Here is a 23,492-nt window from a genome sequence, read left to right as displayed (position 1 = left end):
TTTCCAAAACGTGCCTTTTCAATATGACCGGTCAGCTGCAACGTGGGGGTTGAGGATTCGTAGAACTTAAAAATAGGATTTGGCGATTGTTTCCATAAAAGTACGAAAAAGAAAATATATTCATATTTTTCTTTTGTACCGCTTATAAATTCTATGATGTGGAGTTGATATACGGAATAAAACGTACAATATGATAAATTCTTGTTTATGATTTTTCAGTCTGAGTTTCATTTAAAAAAAAAATTAGGAACTTATCTAGATTACGTGAAAGAAAATTAGGTCTTTTCAAATTCATTTATTATTATAAACTGTGAGAAAAATCTCAGGATTTCTTGTTCTGTTATTTTTTATGGGAAACTAAAATTTTAAACGGAATATTTTTTACTGTAAGATTTATTGCTTTTTGCCTAAAATAACATCTACAATAATGTCTTAATTATTTGAAAACCATATTAATATACGTTTCGCATTTTCGTTCGTTCATTTTTTTCAGTACTTTAGAAAAAGAATATTCGTGCGTTTCAGAATTAATATTTCGATATTTAAGCTATCAATTTTGTGACGTATTGAAAGTAAATTGATAGTCTTTATAAAAAAAATTAGATAATTAATATCTGTGTTCAAATAGAATTGCAATCGCATCGAAATTTTTGATATCTAAATCATTCTATTGAAATATGCTCGTTTCATTTTACGTTCAGCATCCTTTTAAGTCAATCTTGTCGACAAGAAAACTTGATTATCTTCTGAAACTTCGAGGAAAGGTTTTCTTAAATGTATATATACTTGTATTCAAAACCGCAAAATAGAGGAAAGCCCAAATGTGTGAGATTTCAAAATAAAGCTGAAATTTTCAATATTAGAAATTCATGTCGCAAATGCAGGATTGGCAAAATTTCGGTTTCTTTTTTTATAGTTTAGAAATAAACACAAGTATGTAAATATAAATCTTAAAAATGATACATTTATTCCTTTCAGAACAAATTTAAAACATAGAAAACAGCTCATCGAAATATCTTGAGTTTAACAGAATATATATTTTATCAGATTGTTTGATTTGTCAAAAGTTAAATTCTTTAAGTTATTATGTTTATCTGTTTTTTCGATGAATATCTAGAAAAGTAGATAGACTGAATTTAGGCAAGTTGGCTATTATGTTATTGAAAATGGATATAGAAAAGATTTAAAATCTTATTAAGGAATTTTTTTTAACAAATTAAGATGTCTGTGTTGAATATGATACTATGGTTTATCGCTTTTAAATCAAATGATAGGATTTTCTGTCAGATTAATTTTATTCGTTTTTATTAAATGTTTTAATCTCAAAAATCGTTCTAAAAATCGGATTTTTTTTTATGAATTATTTTTGTTCGAGAAGATTGGGAAAAATCCTACAAATCTAGGAAATTTAACTCTAAGAAATCGGGTTTTTTTTAATAATCCGTGTAAATCTTTTTAAATTTATTTTAGAGAAACATAAAGAAATCGAATGTTGAATTTTTTTTTTTTTTTTTTTTTTTTTGGAAAATTTTTTTAAATATTAATTTTACAAACCTTATTTTCCAAATCAAATGTAATAAGTGAATTTTACTAAGCAACTATTAAATTATTAAAGATGAAGGAAAAAAACCCGAATATATTAATTATTGAGCAAGTTGTTAGTTTGCGAAGAAATTTTCTTAATAGTTTACCATTATCATAAGTTCACAAACATATTCAGATAAATCCCAATTAATTCTTTAAGAATTCAATCGATATCCGAGAGTTCTGTTAAATGATCAGCGCAATTAGCAGTTTAATTTTTAAAAAGAATCTTATTATTTTAGTTTTTTAAATGTTCCTTTTATTAATGAAATTAATCTTTGCGATGGTGAGCTTGTCCATTCAGAATGTTGTTTATCCCGAGTTTTAACTATTCAAATGCAATGCGTTTATTAAAACTTCATACCGTTGTATAAGACTTAAAAATTTGAATTTAATGATATTGGCCAACTACAAATTTTTCTGCATGCAAATAATTAATTGTACCTACCTCGAAATAAAAGTCGAAGTAAAATTCTTAATTTGAATTCTTATTTAAAGAAAGTAAGGTTTTTATCTTCCCTTTAATACTGATAAAAACGCGCTACTAGATAGATGGAACAATAAAGTGAATTTTAAATTTATTATAATAAGTACTGTGTATCAAATAAATTTTAAAAATAGAGGAAATATTGTAACGATGTAAAATTGGAAGCATTAAAGTAATTTTGTTTTCAGTTGGTGTAAAAAAAATTAATAATAAAAGGAGATATAGCTACCAAAAACTTAAAATATAAGTTTATTAAAAATTAATCAAGTTTTAGGCTAGGCTCTGAAAAGTTGGCAATGACCTTATCTTGAAAAGTACGTGCGCAGATAAAAACTGTAGATTTTTTAGATTTGTATAAATATTCGCTTTATATATTTTCATTAATAAACACTCGTATAATATTTCCATCAAGAGTTAATCGTCATAAAATTTATATTTATTTAAACTTTGACGAATAACAAGAAAATGATTCACTTGAAAAAAAACGCGATTGATACTCAAATAGTGATCAATGAATATGAAGTGATAAATATAATAAAACAGAAAATAAGAAATTTTTTCCTCCCATATTTAAAATTTATTAACATAAATTTCTTACTTAAAATTTACTTTAACATTTTTATTTCAAAGTAAACATTCAATTGTCCTGTAATAATCTTAATGAAACAGAAATAATAAAAAGCCATGAGAAGTAAGACAAAGTTTTTCAGATTCTATTTCTTTTAGTATACTATGCAATTATATACAAAGATGCTTTATCATTTTTGTTCCTTGGAAAAGTTCTAAGAAAATAAATTTATGCACTTGGTCCCATTGTATCTAGGAATAGTAGTAAAAGCATCTGTTTATATTGAATCCTAACCATTACATAATAAACTTTTAAAAAAAATATTGAAATATCAAGCTAGTATGGCAATCAACTTGAAATTGCAAAACAGATCTAATTGTTTTCACATTATGTTAAAAGCAAAATTAAATTTTGAAAAACTATTATTTATATATATATATTTAGAAAATGTTAATTTCACATTCAAAGAATAACTGTTAATCCGTGGAAAGGTTCATTATGGTGTTTGTATGGAAATCTTATTGATACTATCGCGAGCATTTTTTTTACGTAATTTAGAGGGATGATAATTCGACTGCGTCTTGCATCATGTCTTTTTATTTCAAAGAGCCGACATTGAATAAATTTTTGATCTATGAATACTAAATAATTTGACATAAACTTCAACTTAGTGAATGTGAAATTTGGAAGATTAAGTGAGGTATGAAATATTGGTTTCCTTAAATACTACAATTGTCCTAAACTGCATAAATCTGAAGACCATTACTACAAATATAATCATGCAGTATCAACCATTTTCCCGTAAGAATTTTCCATGAACCTGGCTACGATATGCTTTCAGGCTGGGTACACAGTTTGATTCTTTTCATGAAATTATATGCAAGAGGAAATGGCAATGTTAAATTAATATACATTTTATTAAACCTAGTTTGAAAAGTAAAGCTCCTTTCCTGCCTGATTCCTGACGCAGCAGGGCCTAGTTTGGCATCGTGCATAGTGAAAAATCCGGTATATTCTGACCGGATGTAAACATTATGTATTCAAATTTCGATTATAAATCTTCGGTACTTAAAATATCTGGTGTTGTACTTATTTGACCACAATTCAAAATTGCAATTTTTTCAAAATAGCCCGTTAATAAACTATTAACTTGAACTTAAAGCAGTTTTCTGCCAGATGGATTTAGTTTCATTTAAAAGTGTCAATTTTGAAATATGGTAATGATAAGAGTGACACTTGATTCTCCCCCATCCCCTCCAAAATTCCATGCCACGCCAGTAAAATTTTCTGCTCTGATGGAATTAACGTTCACCAGGTTCTATTAAACAACGGTCGTTTAGTGGAATCGAATTTGGAATCTTCTGGCCTGAAGTTGAAACCTTGCCATTAGGCTACAATTCGATTTACAGTAGATTCTGAACCATACAGTCGAATGTGGCATACCGATTAATAATACTGAGTTCTGTAAATGCTAATTTCTTCGTATTATTTGAAATGCTATCTTTATTGCCAAAGTATAATTCGCTTTATTTTTTCCTCTTTTTAATTTGTCCTATTGATTTGTTAAAATGTTTCAAAAATTGATTATAGATGAAGTCGAAGAATGAAATAACTGTAAATATTCTGATGGATTTTATAATATCTGATTTAATTACAGAATACAAAATTATAAGCACTATGCAGTACGAGCATATACTTTTAAAACAGAAAAAAAACGTTGTCTTGATTGTTTTATGTTAATCTTATTTTAATGGCGATTAGTGATTGCAGTGATCTGAAAAGGCTGACAAAAGTGAGAATTTTTAGATTTGAAAGCATCCAAAGTCTTGACGAAGTAAATTATTCCTCATTTCGTTACGGTGAATCACTTTCTTTTTAACTAGACCTGATAGTCGAGTCTACTGTATTTTGAAGTGGAGCTGGAGCAGCAAATGCTATCTCAGTTGTTATAAAGATTCTTAATTTCTGTAATTTTTTATACAGAGCGTTTGCACTGAAGCAATACATTATTTCATGTTTTACATCAAAGTTTTGGACTATATTACGGGAATAATTTGTATCCCTTTCGTCTCGGCAGCTCACTAACGCGAGTTTGAATTTGTTTTGGGGCACAAAAACCCTCTCTGGCTAAGCTGCGCTACACTCATGGAATATATTTTATCAATTTATAATAAAATCAAAACACAATCTAATTTACAAAATCCAAATGTCCTAAAGCGTAAAAATGTGAGTCATGAAAAAGCGCAACAATGGTGTAAGGTACGATACAGTACTGAAAAGTGTGGCTAAGGTTTATATATGATTATGAAGAGATTAATATGTGGAATTTTGGGAAGCAATATGCCCAAATCAAGCCGATTACTAACATGAGAATCTGGCATGAAGTAAGAGCCACTTAGTCCAGTGGCGTAGGGACTGGGGGCAAGAGAAGTATTAGATGCTCCAGGCGCCAACCTTATGGAGTGCCATCGGGACGAAATATTAGTGTGTTCTTGAGTATTTGAAAATTTTTAAGTCATGAAAAGGCGAAAAAAGGTTATACCGGGTCGATGTCCATATTTTCCGAAACACTGACTGAGGGTGAAAAGCGGATATCCCGCGCGCCTATTAACCTCGCTAGACCAATGCGGTAGTTTTATGATATTCTACTTCGGAAACAAAAGGTTTGAAAACCCGATTATGAATAAGTATATTTATTGATCATATAAAAAAAAGGTTCGACATATGATGATAGATTGATGTTTGGAGATCATTATACTAAATGATCCGAGATCAAATTTTCTATCTAATATGATGCATTTCCATATTTGTCCATTTTAATTGTAGAAGGGAAAAGCAGGTTTTCTAAACGAATACTTCTTTTGTATGATCAATATATTTTATACTTGATTACTTGTCTGTAAATTATTAAACCAATTTATACATTTTGACAATTGAAAGCAAATGGGAACTTCTTAAATTGTGTCACCACTTTTGTCAAGCTGTCGGACTGTCAGTGGAAAAGGTAACTTTGCCTACGTTTGGAGATTTTAACATTCCAACTGTGGATATTTGATTGCATACTGCATCGGCTTCGTCATTTTTAATTCACACGTTCTAAAGTAATCCTGATAACGGAGTGAATATACAAGAAAGTCGATGGGATGAAATGGCATCTTTTCAGGTCGCCCTTCCGCCATTAATAGTAGTGGCCCGCTTATTCTTGAATGGTTTAGTGTACATCCCAAGGGGTATTTATATCGCCAGTTAGAACTCGTATTTTAGGAATAAAAAGAATATTGTGGTCGATAAACCCAGGTTTATTACGTCAAACGCGAACTAGATTTCTGGAGTGTCGATTACCTTTCTCCCTTTTCTGGGGGCCCACACGTTCCGAACGGTGCGATCCGTTTGACCTGATCCAATTAAGAGAATGAAATTCGTCGCCTAAGGGGGGCATTGCGACCATTTTCTCCGTTCTTACCAAGAATTTGGTGGGAAGTTTGGCCGTTTTAATCCTGATCGATTATGTCATTTAAACTCTCTTCGTTGATTAGTCCTAAAATGATACCAGGAAATCGCTTTCCTTTCCTTTTCCGATCTGATAGAATCGCCAATGCATATGAAATTTGCGAATTGTTTTAGTTGTTTCCTTAGTATTGAGTTACATTAAACAGGATGTGTTCTGGCAAGGAAAGAAACCTTTAGTCGCAAGTTATTTAACTGAAGCTAAGAGTTAAATAGTACGAGCTCAGTAGCTAGCTGCCTGACTGTAATTAAGAGTTGGGTAAAACCGTCAGCACCAGGACAAGGCTTATTTACGATGGCGAATTAATGACAGCGAGGGAAAGTATCGAATTCGGAAAATCATTGAACGTTCCTTGCTTGGTCTATCCCAAGAATATCTGTACCAACAGTTCATTATTCTTATTTTTTATTTATTTATATGAATCTTCTTTGGACACTGGACAGTTTAGCAACTGTGCTGAACATGTTCAAAGGCATGTGTCCATTTAGCTTCGATTTAAATAATTATTAAAAATAAAAAATTTTTTTTAAAAAAATTCGGAAATTAAAAAGAAATTTCAATTAATGAATGCTAATCTGAAATTAATAAAACATTACTAAATGAGTTTCTTTTTACACTTGAGAAAAATTTCTTTGAAGTTAATTTTAAAAATTCAATACTGAACCGATTTTTATATTTAAACTTTTAAAAATCGACTTTTAAGTTTTAAGTCAAAGTATTATCGTCAAAAAAAAAAAAAAAAAAAACGACGAATATCAACGGTTTTAGAGATAATTTCGTTTTTTGAGACGATAAAAGATTTTTTTGGTGAATAAATAACAGCGAGGAAAACTTTTTTTTTTGAATTGTTAGTTTATGTGTGGATAACAAAAAAATTCTATAAAGCTGGCTGCACGTGGAATTCGATGTTTTCCCCCCATAAAATCGTACATGTGTCAACATTTGAAACAAATTCGTTAAATCTGTCTTTTCGTGTATAGCAAAGTGATAATTCGTGTATTCAATTATGTGTGCCACTAGGTTGAAATTTGGCATATTTATTTGATAATGAATATTTAATACATGAGTATTTGGGTTCAATTCGCTAAAGAATGCTCTAATTACATAATCAATTCTTCTTTCGATGCTACGAAGTTAAACCCAAAAATATAATGATAAATGCATTGGAGGGGGCCAAGGAGAGAATATTCCTGATATTTCTCCCTCTCGGAATTGCATACCTTGAGCATTTTGGCAATTTAAAATTTTCTTTAATTGAATGTGTTATTAAATATACAACTTAATAACACATACACAAATATGTTGTTAATTAAATGATGAATGGCTCCAGCGACATATGATTGAAAAGCTATGGGATGAAATCGTTTGACAAATCTGATTTCAAAATTAAACGAAATGTTTTGCAGAAATTTGTGAAATGGCTGTCTTAATACCATATTAAATTGTATACACTTAATCGAAAAAATTGGATTAAAAAAATACTATAGCTATATTTTGAAGAAAAGAGGAAAAAATAGGTGAATTTATGTTTTATCACAAAATCCCAAAAATCTGAACTTAAAAGCGAGCAGGAATTTTTTATCGTCCAAATGTGCAGGCAAAAACATGGCAATTTTGGCAACTATTAACAATGGACACGTTTTGTGAGTAGCGATGTAGATTATTTTTATTCTTGACAGTATTAATTTTCTTAAGTTTTAAGTGACCGTATTACCGCATTCAGTCTTATTTTTTTAATTTTTCGTATACTAAATGCAAAGAAAAAGTAATCGTCAAAAAAATTCGAATCGAGATTTTGACGCATCTCCATATTTTAGACATCCCTACGTTCCAAGGGCCGTGGTGGCCTGGTGGTAAGGTCTTGGCTCGTGAGCCGTAGGGTTTCAGTTTCGAAAGCGGATTCCACCGAAGAACCGTCGTGTAAGGGGGGGGGGGGTCTGTTGCACGTTAAATCCGTCAAGGCCAAACGACCTCCCGCTGGTGTGGCTTGGTGGAGAGAGGGTGTGTGTGCCAGCTCAGGTGTCGTCCTCGTCATCTGACCGCGGTTCAAAATTACGAGGACCGTCCCAAAATAGCCCAAGTGTTGCTTTACAACGGGACACTAATATAACTAAACCTAAGTTCCAAAAACACTTTTTTGGAAAATGACAAAGATAATTCAAAAACGCTTTGAGCTAAACGGATAATAGCTGGTTACATTACATTAAATTTGCATATTGCTGTCAACTTTTGAGTAAAATCTGTTCAGAGGAAGTCTGGCTATCCTAATAAGTTTTAATGCCATAATTGCAAAACGAAGAGAGCTAAATAAAATTCAGTACAGATTTAATATCTATAGTGTAGACATCTATTAAATTTTTAGCGAAATCCAACAAGGAATTGACCGTCCGTCGGTCACTACTTTCAGAAATGCATAAGCGCGATAATTCAAAAACGAGATGACTTATAAAATCCCATACCAAATTTGATATACTTGACTACAAGTGTTGTATTGTGTTACGTTTTTCCCAACAGATTGAAGCAAAAATTTGTCTAAAACATAAATTCAATTTTTGGAAGTTATTGACCGCAGACCAGGAGTTAAACGCCAAATGATTCCCCAAGTATAACACGATAGATTCAATAAAAATGCCTAATTCACGCTAAACGTTAATAGCTCGTAACTGTTGTAAGCCAATGCAATGCAATGCAAGCCAAGGCGGTCTCTGGAACGAGAAGTTTATTAGAGGGCATGCGATAAAGTTTTAGGAAGACCACTCCCTCTAGTTGTATTTTTAGTTTTCTAATTTATCGATTCAGATAATACTTCAAATGGTCAGTGAAGTTTAATTTCGTTTGGAGTAGGAGTTCAGAGTTGGTTCCATGCATTATTAATCCGTCCTTCCTCTACAGTTCGAGCAATATGTTTGATTTGTTATTTTGCTATTCGTCTCTCGAGTCCTGATATGGAGACGCTTCGAGAATGATTATCTTTCAGAATATCATAGCTATATGATTAATTTCAACCTTGATTGTAATTAAATTGTCTTCAGAATCTGATAAGCAAGCATGGTGTTATTAGTTTGGCGATGCGTAAGTTGCTCTCGCATTCATTGTCATTTTTTTCTCTATTTGTTCATTTAAAACAGAGGCCGAATGAATTTTTCGCGAAAAATTTTAAAAATGCGAAGTTTGAAAGATTATGTTCTTTTGCAAATCTAGTCTTTTCATGGGATTAATTTTGCTTGCCAGGAGTTTCTTTAACATGTGCAGACCTTGATATGCCGCTTTTTATAGCACATGACGTATTTCTAGGGATCGTATTATTCTCCACACTACTTCTTTTATCAGAAATTAGTTTTGGCACTATAATTTTCGAATGACATTCATGTCATTTTGCATCACAAAGAACATGAATGCTATAGTACTCGCGCCATTTTAAGCTGAACATTGATGTTCTGTCCAAGCCATGCCATTCTAGTGACAGCACTCAAAAATTTATCAATAGTGTGGAAAAGCCTTTCTGTAACGGCGTGGTGTCCATTGAAAAATTGAATATCAAACGTTGCCAGTTCCGTCAGTCCATTTAGCAGATAGATTAGTAGCCATATGCATTGGGCTCTGACTGAATGTGGTTGGAAAATGAAAGGTTTGGGGGTCGGTGGTGGGTGGAATTTGTGTGTTCTCGATCAAGGCTTTGATTGAAAGGGTTGTTAAGCTGGTGTAGGGTGTTTGTGAATGACCAACCTAATTGGATGGGTGAAAATATGAACTGGCTTGCCGTGGCATCGTTTCATTGTTCAATGCTTCTAGTAGGTTCATAAGTTTTTTCAAACTGACCTTTTATTCTTTGAAAGATAAAGAATTTGGTTCCAGACGCGTCGCTTTGACCTCGTATCCTACTTTAAAAAGCTGAATATAGATCTTGGAAGAAGGGTTTGACCGAAGGTCTTAAATCTGTGTATCCTTTACGTGCATTTTTCTTCGAATCCTGACAATCAGTGTTAACTGTTCATTTCAACTTGTTTTATTTCATTAATGTTGCTGAACGTGGAATTATTTGAAATGGTATCTCTGAATCAAATGCGACATTTTTACGGTTCTTTAAAGTATTAAATAAGTCCTTCTTAATGCCTTACTTAAGGATTAAGACTTAATGTACAATGTTTCATGAATGGAGTTATGAACAAAACGGAACAAGTGATATTTTAAACAATCTCTCGTTGACTGTAGTAGCGCATAAAAAGTAGTTAACGTATGCAGTTTTTCAAATGCAAACATGGAAATTATTTTTCTCCATGATGAAAATGGTTTAAATTTTGAACTGTTTGCTTGCTAGCTATTTAATTTTTTTCAACAACATTTATAACAGTAGATATATTAACCTTTTGTACTCGGAATAGTAATTGTATAAATAATTATTCACCTAATACAAAGACTTGTTTTCTGCTCCGAGAAATAAATATATACAATTGTTTTAAGTTGAATACACCCATTTAATTAATTTACGTCTTCTTACAACTCTGCAGGTATTTTCAAAAATCAAAATTAAATAGACAAATAAAACGTCAAAATGATGCGCCGTCTTGAATGGCGGGTGAGAGTCCGTATCCAAGTGGAAAGGATTAATACATTAATCTAATATTGCTTCTTTCGTACAGCCGACCACCCCGCCATCACTCATCTAATATTGCTGTGCGCAAAACCGTAACCAGAAAAATTCTGTTTCATTAAAGACGAGTAACTAATTCGTATGAAATATATTTGCTCAGTGTTTTAAGCAGGCAAACGTTTATCATATAAAAAAATTCAAATAATTATTCATATAATAATTTCAAAAGGGTACAACATGATCAGGTAGGTACAACAAAGGTTCGACTTGTACAGATTATCAATTAAATGTTCTACAGCTTCATTTTGGTACATATTGCAACAATCGGTCATAATAATAAAAAGTTCTAACCTATAGGCTTATGAAAGCAAATACGAGTTAAAATTTTGCTTCTTTGCTGACGGTCAACTCAGAACATGGGAGAAGCCATTATTTCTTTATCTAAAAAGAAATGATCTTAATTAGATCCCATTTTTTATATAAAGGACATCCAAGGTATTAAAATATGTCGGTGAGTTTATATTTAAATTCGACTCAATTGTATATTTAAATATATTATGCATTATATAAATGTGACACGCCATTGTATGCAAAAAGATTAATTTTTAGTTTTTAGAAAAGATAAAAACTGACACAAAATCTGAGCGACTAGATTGTTAATGTTTCTCCCTGCTAGTGAAAGAGCTGCGCGCTTCGAATGCAAAAACTTGCTGATGCAACTTGGTTTTGAATTTCGGTCATCGCATGGGCATCTTTTTGCGCAATGTTCTGGACTGGATTCCCAAGTATATTGTTGAGTGGAAAATATTTTAGCTAATCTGATGTCTTGAACGACGGCAGCGGAATACGAATTAAATTTTGAGAATAACACTTGGATAACTAGATAGATGTTTAAATTGTTGCACTGCCGAAGTAATTTATTATCTATCTCGACTTCTCTAATATAAGGTCAGTGCTCGTACCGCTATTAAAGAGAATTCCTTGTCTCGATGGAATCTTGAAACGGATAAACTTTGGAGGGACTGTAAAATATAATAAAATGTGTGTGTCCTAGAGCCATCAAATTTGGCATAGTGTAGTCTCAAAAGTGCGTATATACTTGCTAAAAAAATGAAGTCTTGATAACTTTCGAAAATTTAAGTGCACTAACATGATTTTTACATTATAAAATTTAAAAAAAAAAAAAAAACTTATCTTTAATGATATTACTTATGTAATTCTTTAAAAGTTTTGATGCCATAAAATATTACAACGTAGTGGTTTTTACATAACCTAAAAACTCGATTCGTTTCTGTAATACAGCCGTACAATTTTCATTGTCACGGATATTTTTAAAAACTTCAAAGTGCATTTTGCAACAAGAATTTTCATTGTTTCAGAGAAATTCAAACCATTTTAAATGTTGCATCGAATATTTGAGGTGCAACTTTTCTGTTTGTTCTTTAAATATTCTTTGGTTAGATAATAATTGAAGTTGCACAAAAGAAACAAGCAATTAGTAGTAAATTACCAAGCATTTGAATTTTTAATGACACTAACATATAATTAGAATTCTACCGGCAGTTTTTTTTATATACAATAAACAAAAGTCCAAGGCTATAGAACTAGATAGCTCTAATGTTTATCAAAATTTGATGCTGAAAATAGATTTTTGAGTCTTGAACTTCAGAGTTAAATGATCCAATTAAAATTGGACATGGCCAATATTCCTAGCGAACCTAACCAAAGATGGATTTTGTGCTATAAAACTCAGTTTTGGTGAAACAGGTGGTAATCAATGGCGGCTGGGTTTTTATAATGCAGATTTTGGTAAATTAATCTCTTTGTGAAATGACTAGATTTCTGAATTTCACATTGAAATACTCTATGTATCGGGAGTGTAAAAATGCCCCAGGAAGTCGGAAAGTGGAGTCCCTGATGACTTATTTGCATCAATGAAAAGCATAAAGTTATTTAAGGAATTTAATAGATGACAGTTTTACATCAGAATTACTTTATTTATCAGTTTGCCGTGTGCCATATGTAATAAAAAATTTAGAGGCGAATCCTTCAGGAGTTTTTTTTTTTTTTTAAACGTCGAATCTTTTGAAATATGGTGCATATGAACTTTTTTACTTAAAAATAAAATAAATCATCTTTCAAATTTTCAGATTTGAGACTTTCCCTCTGTACAGGTTAGCTGGAATGCACAATTAGTTTCACCACAATAAATAATTTTAACACTACAGTGTTATAACTATTAACACTACAGTAAATAATTTTGTTTTAGGCAATAGAAAAAAAAAATTAAAGCGATTTGAGCTTCTAGTCCGAAATGTGTAACATGATAGTGTTTTAAGTCTTGATTCCTCTGTCTGTATTTTTAAAATTTGCTCATAATTATACCACTAGGAACTAGCTTATGAAAAGTAATCAATCTTTGCAGTGTGCATTCGCTTGGCTATTAAAATAATGAAACGTTTTGTAAAGTATCAAAACACTGTCACTTGAAAGCTAATTTTTTAATTTTAAAATTTGTTAAAACTTTTCTAAAGAGCAATTACATGGTTTTATAATTTCTTGAGTTAAATTAATTAGACAAAGCAATTACGCAATCTGAAGTAATTAAAATTTTGATTTGAAAACTCGTTATTGTGACCCTATTACCCGACAAGTACCAACCAAATTCACAAGTTCTGTGTCTAATGTTGTACTTGTACAGCATTTATACAATTTTTGTATCGTGCATATCGCATTTTTTTAGGTAGTTCACAAGTGAGTTAAACGAACTTGCAGCAGTTTTCCGTGAGCTTGCACGTTTTTGATTCCGATTCGTCAGAGATTGTACAAACAGTTTTTAGAAAAAATCCAATTCACTCGCAATCTTTCCTTTAAGGAAAGAAATTCGATTTGATTCAGACAGAATTTCGTAATTACAAAATCCCACGAATTAAAATCCGTGCTGATTTTCGATGTACTTATTTGTACCACAAAAGAAAATTGGTTGCAATTTAGATGCTATGAGGTTTTAAAATGTCGGTGTGTAAAAGTTGAATTATATAAAGTTTATTGACAAATTGCTTTTTAAATTGCTTGCAATTTTTTTCTTTTAACTTCGGAGTTTTCTTAAATTGGATGAATTTCAAATATATTCAGTTCCCTAAATAATGAAATCAAGAAGATAAAAACTCCTTATTGATTTTCCCATTTGAAACGAATGAGATTTTTTATTTAATCAGTTATTGAGTTCCGTTCAAAGAATGAATGAAGTGCGTTCTATATTTTTATATTTGCTACTCAAATTTAAACTAAAATTAAATTTGTTTTAAAAAATATTGCGAATTTTATTTTAGGTGAGCAACTTTTTTTTTTTTTTAATTCAGCAATGTTTTGAAATTTCTAAAATTTTTAAGCGATTTGAATTTATAAATCCTAAACGTTTGCTTTTATAAAATCGAAATTTCATTCTCGTATGGTATCAAAATTGGAACGAAGATTTCGGTAAAATCCTTTTCGCTTCTCTATCTTAATTGTTGATTACACTGCTTTCTATTTATGCGAAATAGTGGCATTTTTTCGGAAAATGCTAATTACATCCATAAAATTCTGCCCGAGAGTAATGAAAGGAAACAAAAATTATTGAACCAACACTGATGTATTATTGTACCATGTACTCGCGAATGCACTTTCATTGTACAGGATATGTCATATCAAATTGCCCCAGTTTAGGAACTAATTGTCTGACAGAATTTTGCTACATCTATAAATCAGCAGCTTAAATGCATCATTTTACTGAAAAGCAGAACCTCATTATAGCTGATCTCTTTTAGTTCCATTACACTGCTCAAAGATGTTAGAAAGCATGTAATACATAAGCCGAAATCAATTTTGCAAGACGGCCACCAACCATTTTTCAAACTACAAATTTCTTGCCGAAATCTGCTTTGCAACAAATCCTATGTTTGAGTAATGGTTTCTCGAATCGAACCAGTTCCGATTTCGTGCACCGCGGGACTCCTGAAGACATGCCTCTTGCAATCTTGCAGAAATCTTATTTACCTTCCCCCATCACGCGTTTGGACATGTTGCACTTCGCAGGCCAAGCGAGGCATGGCCCGGCCCTCAGATGAGTTCGCCTCTTTGTTTTAAGGAAAAAGAGAATCAAGCGAGCGTGGCACTGGAGCCCGTGCTGCTATAAATGGAGCAAGTAAACATCGTCCTCAAATTGCTCCGGTCTCTAATCGGGGCACAGACTCTTCTAATTGCAACGGTTTTACTTTTTCTGAAGCGTGAAAGGAGGGAAAATGTATTGATCTACATCTACCACTTCGTTTTTTTTTGTTTTTTTTTTTTAATTTATAAACGCCATTTTGTTCGATAGATCGAGATCTGATCGATGATGTTTAGTTTTGCGTCATATCGTTATAGACAAGCATTTCAAATTTCCTGAAGAAAAATTTGATTCGATTTAAATCGTTTAATCGCAATCGAATTTGATGTCTTAACACTGCATGACCAATTATCTCCCAATGCTAAAATTCAAATCAAATTAGAGGTGAATGTTTTTCCTACAACTAATTCAGATTTAGACAGTAAATTTATCTTGCAATTCATTATTCCGTCGTATTTGGAAGGGGGGAGGGATTTGCAGTTCACGATTTGTTTGAAAAATTCTAACAGGCTATGGATATTTGAATTTTAAAGCTTTTTCTTCGAATCTTAGAAATCCTCATCGAAATTTAGTTCAATATAATTTTTTAACCAATTTTATTACCTACAAAGTATTTTTATATTCATTATTTTATAAGATCTGTAATCACTGAAAGTTCTACCTCAAGAATCTAATAATCGTCGTATTATAAATCCGGATCGGCATAGTTAAGGGTTCATGTGCTGAAAAAAAAAATTGCAGAACAATCGATGATATTTTAGTTATTCTCGAATTTAGAAGGAACCTTTTTGTAATTTTCCATCTTAATACATAAATTGGAAATCGCAATAACCTGAAAGTCTAACATTTTGCACGCGTTTTTTTACGGCTATGTTGCAACTGATATTCCATTTTCAAATCTAATCGACCAACAAGAGGTACCATTAAAAATTGTTATCGAAGGTAAACCCCAAATCCACCATATTGTGGTAATCTAAAAGCGGTAATGGAGTGGGGCGTTACTTTAATTAAAAATAATTTAATGCAAAAGAAAAAGGATCTACATCAAAAAGAGAACTGTTGTTGAATTTTAAAATTATTTTTCATATTGTCTCTGCTCTCCTCCTTAGTCTTAGTAGTCGTAAAAACATTCCTAAAATGACTGTCAGCTTTCACGCAATTTTGGCTTTCGGCTGAAAAATTACTTATTACAATCCCGATCTTAAACGGGGAATGCGATTTATGGGAAGAGACTCAAGAGAACAATAAAGTAGAAATTTTGTTCAAATTTTTCAAAAATTTATAATTTTAATCATCGGAATTTCTTTTTAAATAGTCTTTAATCTAAAATTTAAAAAAAAAATTCTTAAAAAAATAGGTTGTTACTCTTGTTGGTAAGTCAAGATTTATAAATTCTTTACTTCTCCAAAAAATAACGAAGAATCTGAATAGGTTAAAAGAAGTCGCCGTTTTAAGTATTTCAGTAACGGAAATCATAATTTGCATTCTAGAACAATTAGACAAAAAAAAATTTAATAGTAACCCATTAACAACAATTAAATTTTTCCTGGATGGATAATTTACATGCCCAGAAAGTAATAATGGCATAATTATATTCAAATTACGTTTTTGAAAGTTTGGATCCATCCTCTTTAAGTTAGGATAATTGAAATTCTAAATTTTGCATTATTGTAGATAGTGTCCAAATGAAATTCTAATGTTAATTCATTCATAAATTTCGGAGCCACCCTCCAATTTCTTAGTTTAGGAAATTATTAAAAGCAAAATCGATAACATCTTGGGTAGTAAAAAATTTTTGAATTCGGTTCAGTGATTTGGAAGGAATGAAGTTCATTTTACCTTATTTTATCGTTTTACAGATATTAGATTTTTTTTTTTTTATTTCCTTCTCGGAAAAAGTTCAAGCTTTCCTCGATATGCTCGGCTTTTATTGCTTTATTTTTCGTGCAATCGTATGTATATTCGGTTAGAAATAACTGAAAGCCGGAGAAAAGGCAATGTCTCGGTTTTAGGAAAACAAAGAGATTATAGCATACCGAGAGCGGTTGATCGAAGAATACTAGAGGAATTTTCAATGTTCTTTTTAACAATTACTCGTAGAACAAGCAAATACACTAAATTTCTCTTAAGCGTTTTGTACAGAATATTTAATATCAAAATATAGATAGTAATGAATAACATTACAAAAATCGCACTTTTTATACAAAATATAAATTTTGATATTCTTCATTAAATCTGATAAATTAAAGATGGCATGAATTAATACCATAGAATGAAAGAAGATTACGAGTTCTATCGTTTTCTTCTGTATTATTCAAAAACTGGTAGTAGATTCACGCTTTATCGACGGGCCCCATTGGCTTGGTGGTAAGGCCTCGGCTTCAGAATTGAAGGGGTTTCAGGTTAAAGACTAGATTCCACCGAAGAACCTTCGTGTACCCCTGTCTGGTACACATCAAATCTATCGGGGCCAAACATCCCGCTGGTGTGGTGTGGAAGTTTGGAGAGGGATGCCAGCTCACGTGTCATACTCGTCTTGTGATCGCGGCTTAACATTACAAGGTCCCTCCCAAAATAGCTCTAGTGTTGCTTTAAAACGGGACACTTACTAAACTGTACAAACTTTATCGACAAACTAAGAGATAATGACACTGCTGGTTTCAATTTGCCCTCCTGGGTAATGGAATAAATATTTCTGATTTTTCTCCTGGAGAAATACAAATATGGGCCAGTTTCTTCTGAATGTACTCCAGGGCGACAACTAAGTTCAACCTTTTATTGTCCCGGTCTCTTTGACCGAAAGATGTTATACCTTCCTTTACTGTGATTTATTTATCTTTGACTTGGCTAAATAAATGCCGTTAGAACCACTACTAAGTTTCGGTGTAAAATCGATTCTATAAATTCTCTTTGTAGGAAGGTGTACTCATAAGTTTCTGTTCCTTAACTCTTTTGAGAGTTGGCTCACCACTCACCTGTGATTCAAGTCTATTAACTAATTAAACGACACTTACTCGACTAGTTAAGAGATAAAGTAGTAGCATCCAATTAAATAATGTGAAACACCAGCTACATTCATGGTAACTAAAGTGTTAATTATAATGCATTTTTTCTACTGCACGAATATTTTAAATCGCCATCTAAACTTCTATACTCGCATCTATACAGAAAGCTGAAAGTTGTATTCTTCTGAATTTTTTAAAATTGAGTGGCATCACTTTTGAGCGGAAAACATTTATCAGACTGTCTGAAGTGAATAGATTAATTCCAGAATCTAAACATTTTAACGTATTATGAGGCTACAGGTTTACTTTATTTTTTAAATCTCCATTATTTCTTCGTATGGCAAAAACTACTTAACGCATTGTTATGAACCATGGTTAAATGTAACAAGTTTTCAATAGGTAATTAAATTTCAATACGAAACTAATTTGAATTGAAAAGCCAACATTCCAAACTATTGTTACAGCAAACATTGGATGAGAAAATTAAACTTCCTGTGGTGTTTTTCCAAAAATATATTTACCTTTCAATCGAATGGGAAAACGTGTTACATTTTGAAAGCCTCATTTCAACCTAAAAGGAACTGTCTTAAATTTACCTTTTTGTGGATGTATTTCAACTTTTAATGGCAATCGCCTACCACACGGATATAGAAAGTTCCTCAGAAAACTCTGCTGGTGGGAAACCCGGATGCGTTTTCTTCCGTTGTTCCACTTGAGGTACCGTTTTCGTGTGGCACACTTCTGTCAGCAAGAAGCAATCGACTTATTTTTTCTAGCTTTTTTTTTTTTTTTCTCTCATCAACGGTCCGCTGGCGAAGATGCTATCGATAAATGAGTATCGTATGCTTCGATTGGAGGAAAGTGTGCTCGCTTTTTGCTCTCACTTTAAAAACGTCGAACCAGAATCCAGCTCGAAGCACTCTACAACTTTCCTCCCTTGCTCAAGGGCCGTTTAATCTGGTGCCGAAGCACTACTTGAAAGGTAGGATTTTTGGAATCGTTTGCTCTTGCGGTTTTGATACTTTGTGGTGGATCTGAATTATTTATCGTTTTCATTTTTCTTTCTTGTTTTGTTTTTGTTTTACCTTATTTCCAAATGGAGGAATAAAGCTTCTGTCATGCTTGGAAAATATCGTCTGCATTTTTTTAATAGTTGAATTACGTTTTTTTTCGGAACTGGAACTAATTTAGTTTTGTTTTGTACATTTTATGCAGAACGAAAACTTTAAATGGAGTTGTTTTACATTTTGTACAACTCTTTGAATCGATTTTACTTGTATAGGTAACTTTGAAATTATGATTAAAATTTCAAAAATTAGTTATTGTAAGTTATCTAGCGTATTAATTGCTTTTAACGTTCTTGAATTTTCATTTGTGAAACTTGTTGCTGTAATTGTAGAGAAATTTCGATTTAATTTTTTTTTACTTTCGATTTGAAAATGTAATTACGATTCGCTTCATATTAACCAGTTAACTGTTTTTGACGAGTATACTCGTCTTAGAAGTACAGCATTTTGCGTTATGACAAGTTTATTCGTCAGCAGTGATAAGTAGTGACAATTTGCAGTTTGAATTACAATTTTAGTAAAAACTCGTACATATTCGTAAATTTCAAGATGTTTAAAATATTTTGAGGCCAAGTCGAAATCAAAGGAACAAATAATCTTATTATGCGTGGTACCATGCTTTTCTCAATATCATTCTCTAACAGCAAAATAATAAACGAACTTTTTGTTTCATTTCGTTCATATTCAAAAACTGTATATTAGTTTAAATAAATAAATGTGATTATTGAAAGTCATTACATTACAGCATAATTTCATATTACGCATACTCTGTGTTTGACGAGTATGCTCGTCATCGTTAAATTTTTTAAAAGCATTGCATTTTTTGAAGTGGTCGAATTTCGGTGGTAATCACTGAAAATGAGAGGGCAAAAGAAATGGTTGTATTTATGTAAAAGTCTGAACACAGCTGGCTATAAAATTGAATGAAAGATATTTTTTATTTGAAATTAATAGAGTAATTTTGGGAATAGTTTCCGTTATATGTACATTTTTGCATTTTTTAGACTTTATAAAATAACTATTACTAAATAACAACTTTAATCTATCGTAGAGTTCGTAAATTAATTCTGTGTCTTCAAACCATTAAACTTGCTATCAAATGTTTCTTGCTTTGCATATTTATTCGTAAATTTAGCATTGGAACTAATCTATAGAGAACCGATAAATCTAATAATCTAACGTCTAAATCTAAAATCTTTTGTAAAGATTTGTCCTTCAATAATTTGCACTTTGGATCAATTTCAGTTTTTATTCACTTTAAATATTTTTTTATAAATGTATAGATGTATTTCCTCTTTATTTTTTACAAAGGTGTGCTCTTTTTAATTTCTTGCATAATATTCTGTCAAACAAAGCGTTGAAAAATTCAGAATATCGTGACTTTTCGCATGGGATAAGACCCTGGTTTCCTTCCGTATCCGACTGAAGAAAGAGTTTACAGAATGGCCGAAAAACAAAATATTATCCGAACAAAAGGCTTCTGGTAGTAAGTCTCCTTCTATTGTTGCAGTGCATTTACATTCTCGAATTGGGTTCGGTTGTAGCAATAAATCACTGTAGCATAAAACTACTCAAGACTCGTCTGTCAAAAAAAATCTGGGATTTGTGCTAGCAGCAGACGTTGGAAATCGTACATCAACCTGTCAAAGGCCGAATTCCTCATTTACGTCTATTATTCGGGAAGCTAAAACGGAAGTGTAAAAAGATGCCATGCTTTTTCCCTTTTAAATTGCAACATTCTTGGTTTTGTGCGAATCTTTATGGAAGAATTTCCACTTAACCGAAAATGGTTAGCATTTATATTCTGAATTGTTTTCCTTTGTCGGTTTTCTGTCTCGATATTTTTAGCCGGCACTGAATGCAAGTTATTCAAACGCAGAAAAAAAATGCTGAGATAAAGGATTTTTTTCACACTTTGATAGATCTTTGGAAGCTATGTTATGCACTTGGCGATATTTTTTCTGCCATAAGCTGAGAATTTTCAGTTTTAAATATGTCAATTTTGTTCCTTTGGATCAAAACTAACTGCATCAGTTGCATAATTTTTACACATTGAATGCAAAATTTTACTGTCGGCCTTCGTTAAGCAGAAATGCTTTACTATTGTTTTGTAATTTGTTTTTGTTTCTTATCCCTTCTCTTAACTGTTACTCGTTTCTGTTACATGGACAATTTTGGTTACTCGTTTGGTAATGTACTAAAGGTTCTTAAATCGGCGAACATTTATCAAATGTTTATTTTATTAGGATACATCAAGGAGCTTGAATTGATTTAAACAATGGATTAAATTTTAGTTTGCTACTGCTTCGGAAGAAATATTTGCACTCGGTGGATCTCTCATTTCTAATAGACTCAATGATTAGCGATTCCAATCTTTTTTGTTTCAAATTTAATCTTACCATTCAGCTTTTGATATCATTAATAAATTTATCATAGCAATAATGAGTAATGGTTTTTAATAACATCTGATGTTTTTTGCATTGTATTGTCCCCCGTAAAGTTTTATTTTATAAATATTTTATTATATACAGCGAAAATGGTTGTTTACAAATAACTAAAATTCTCATTGAATTAAAATGTCATTTGTTAACTTTGTTCTAAACATTTTTTTTTTCTTTTTGCCAAAGAAGTTGCATAGTTTAGATGCATTTGCTCCCAAAATACCATCTGTAACACAATTTCATGTTTTGTTGTGTAGTCTTCGATAATCTTTTTTGTGACATCGTTCACATGAGGCTTAATAAGTTCATAAGAAATTACTTTCAGGCTTCTCTGATCTAAGTATCTTACCCACTTACATGCACGAATATTCTACACGCGTAACCGTGAATCTAGTTCTTGACCCGAGTCTTTGTTGTCACGTGCAGCACAAACGTGGCGGGATGACCTAGCAATGACACTTGCTTTTCCTTTTGATCTAAATATAAATGAAATTGAAATCTGCTTTCGGGCAACGGATTTTTTTTTCTTTCTTGCTGATGAACGGGACAAATTTAGACTTTCTTGGGAAAATATGCCATTTTCTAACGGGACGAGCACTTGGAACGTTACGGTTCGTTGAATTCGTCAGAATTTCTTTTGGAGTACATTTTGCATAGTGCCTAGCTAATTATTTTTTGGAAAGTTTGTAATTTCGTACCGAAGAAGTATTCTATAAATTTTCTTGCTAAAAGGTAAGATAAACCTTTTTAAACTTTACTTTTGGTTAATATATATTTTAAGCGTTGTATTTAAACATTTAGTAAATCGTAATGAATGGACTAGTTTGACATTTTTTTTTTCTTATTAAATTGTTAATTTATGAGGTTTATTGCAATACTATTTCTTCTGCATAAAAATGTCCAGCCAGTGGCCGACTAATTTTACAAAGATGTCTAACTGCTGTATTGAATAATTTAATACGAAACTTCCGAGTTTTTGTATTGTCCTTTTCCGATATCTTGCACATCGGCAAATCATGATAAAGTTCGAATTTTTTTGTAATATTTTGTTTTGTATTTATAAGCCCATATTGGAACTGCTGGAACATTTATCTTGGGCAAATATAAATGTTGATAATAATCGTCAAGTATTTCACTTCTTTATGATTAGGCCTTTCGATTTGAGAAGTATTAGTTAGTGCCAGATTTTCTTGTTGTCAAAAAGATATCGTATACTTAGTAACAATCCGTGAACCGTTGATGAAAATTTGATTAAGATACATTGACAAAATGAGCGGATAAATTAGGCAGTCGGTATTTCATTTGCCCATTTTTAATATTTTTCTTCGGTTGATTTTTAATTGCTTTATTGTGTATGCTTGAAAATTGTTACGAAATGTATATTCCTGTCTGTAATTCTCCATTGAAGTAAAAAATGTTTTATCAGATTATAATAGTTATCTTTCTTTCTGATGTTTTTTAAAAACCAACTCACCATTAGGAATCGTGTTACGAAAAGTATGTGGAACTAAGTTATGAATCGGCAAAGCGAAGATTAGATCTGCTTTATTAAAAATGCATTTCTTAGTTGAAGATCTCTAGGCCAAATAATTATGCCGTTTATATATCCTAAATTCATTCAAGTATCGAATCTCATGAAAAAATCAAAATGAAATTAATCGAATTATTTTGACTTAAAATCAAAATTTAATTTTGTTTTCGCCATTAGTTTTCGTATGCCAATAAATTAGAGTAAATTTCATTCATATGCACGTATGCCATTTTTTTTTTTTTTTTTTTTTTTTTTTAGACCATGAAATGACATCTTCGAAATCTCTTCTAGGATGTCACTTCAAATAGGACTTTTAGAATTAAGATTTAAATCATTCGTTGCATTTTTTATGATCTTAACCACTTAATGGGGAAAGACGTGTCACGCACGTCGAGATGCTTTTGTCACAGAATCGCCAACGAATGCTAAGCACGTCAGCAGATAGTTGTCACAGAAGTAAAAATGATGTTCGCGATCCATCAACTGAGATTGTTTGCCTGAACATAGGTTACTGGAGCACAATCTAGGGTCGAAAAGTAATTCATTTAGAAGATGTATAT

General features: G+C 31.6%; 1 protein-coding gene across 1 annotated transcript in view; it reads left to right on the top strand.

The window, feature by feature from the left end:
* The window catches only part of LOC129988855 (calumenin-like), a 33,428-nt gene that overhangs the window by 289 nt on the left and 9,647 nt on the right, over positions 1-23,492 (top strand). The gene's annotated exons all lie outside the window — the stretch shown is intronic.

Source organism: Argiope bruennichi, chromosome 10 (genome assembly GCF_947563725.1).
Source record: "Argiope bruennichi chromosome 10, qqArgBrue1.1, whole genome shotgun sequence".
Taxonomy (NCBI): domain Eukaryota; kingdom Metazoa; phylum Arthropoda; class Arachnida; order Araneae; family Araneidae; genus Argiope; species Argiope bruennichi.
Note: the sequence above shows the minus strand (reverse complement) of the source record. Positions and strands in the feature narration are given on the sequence as shown.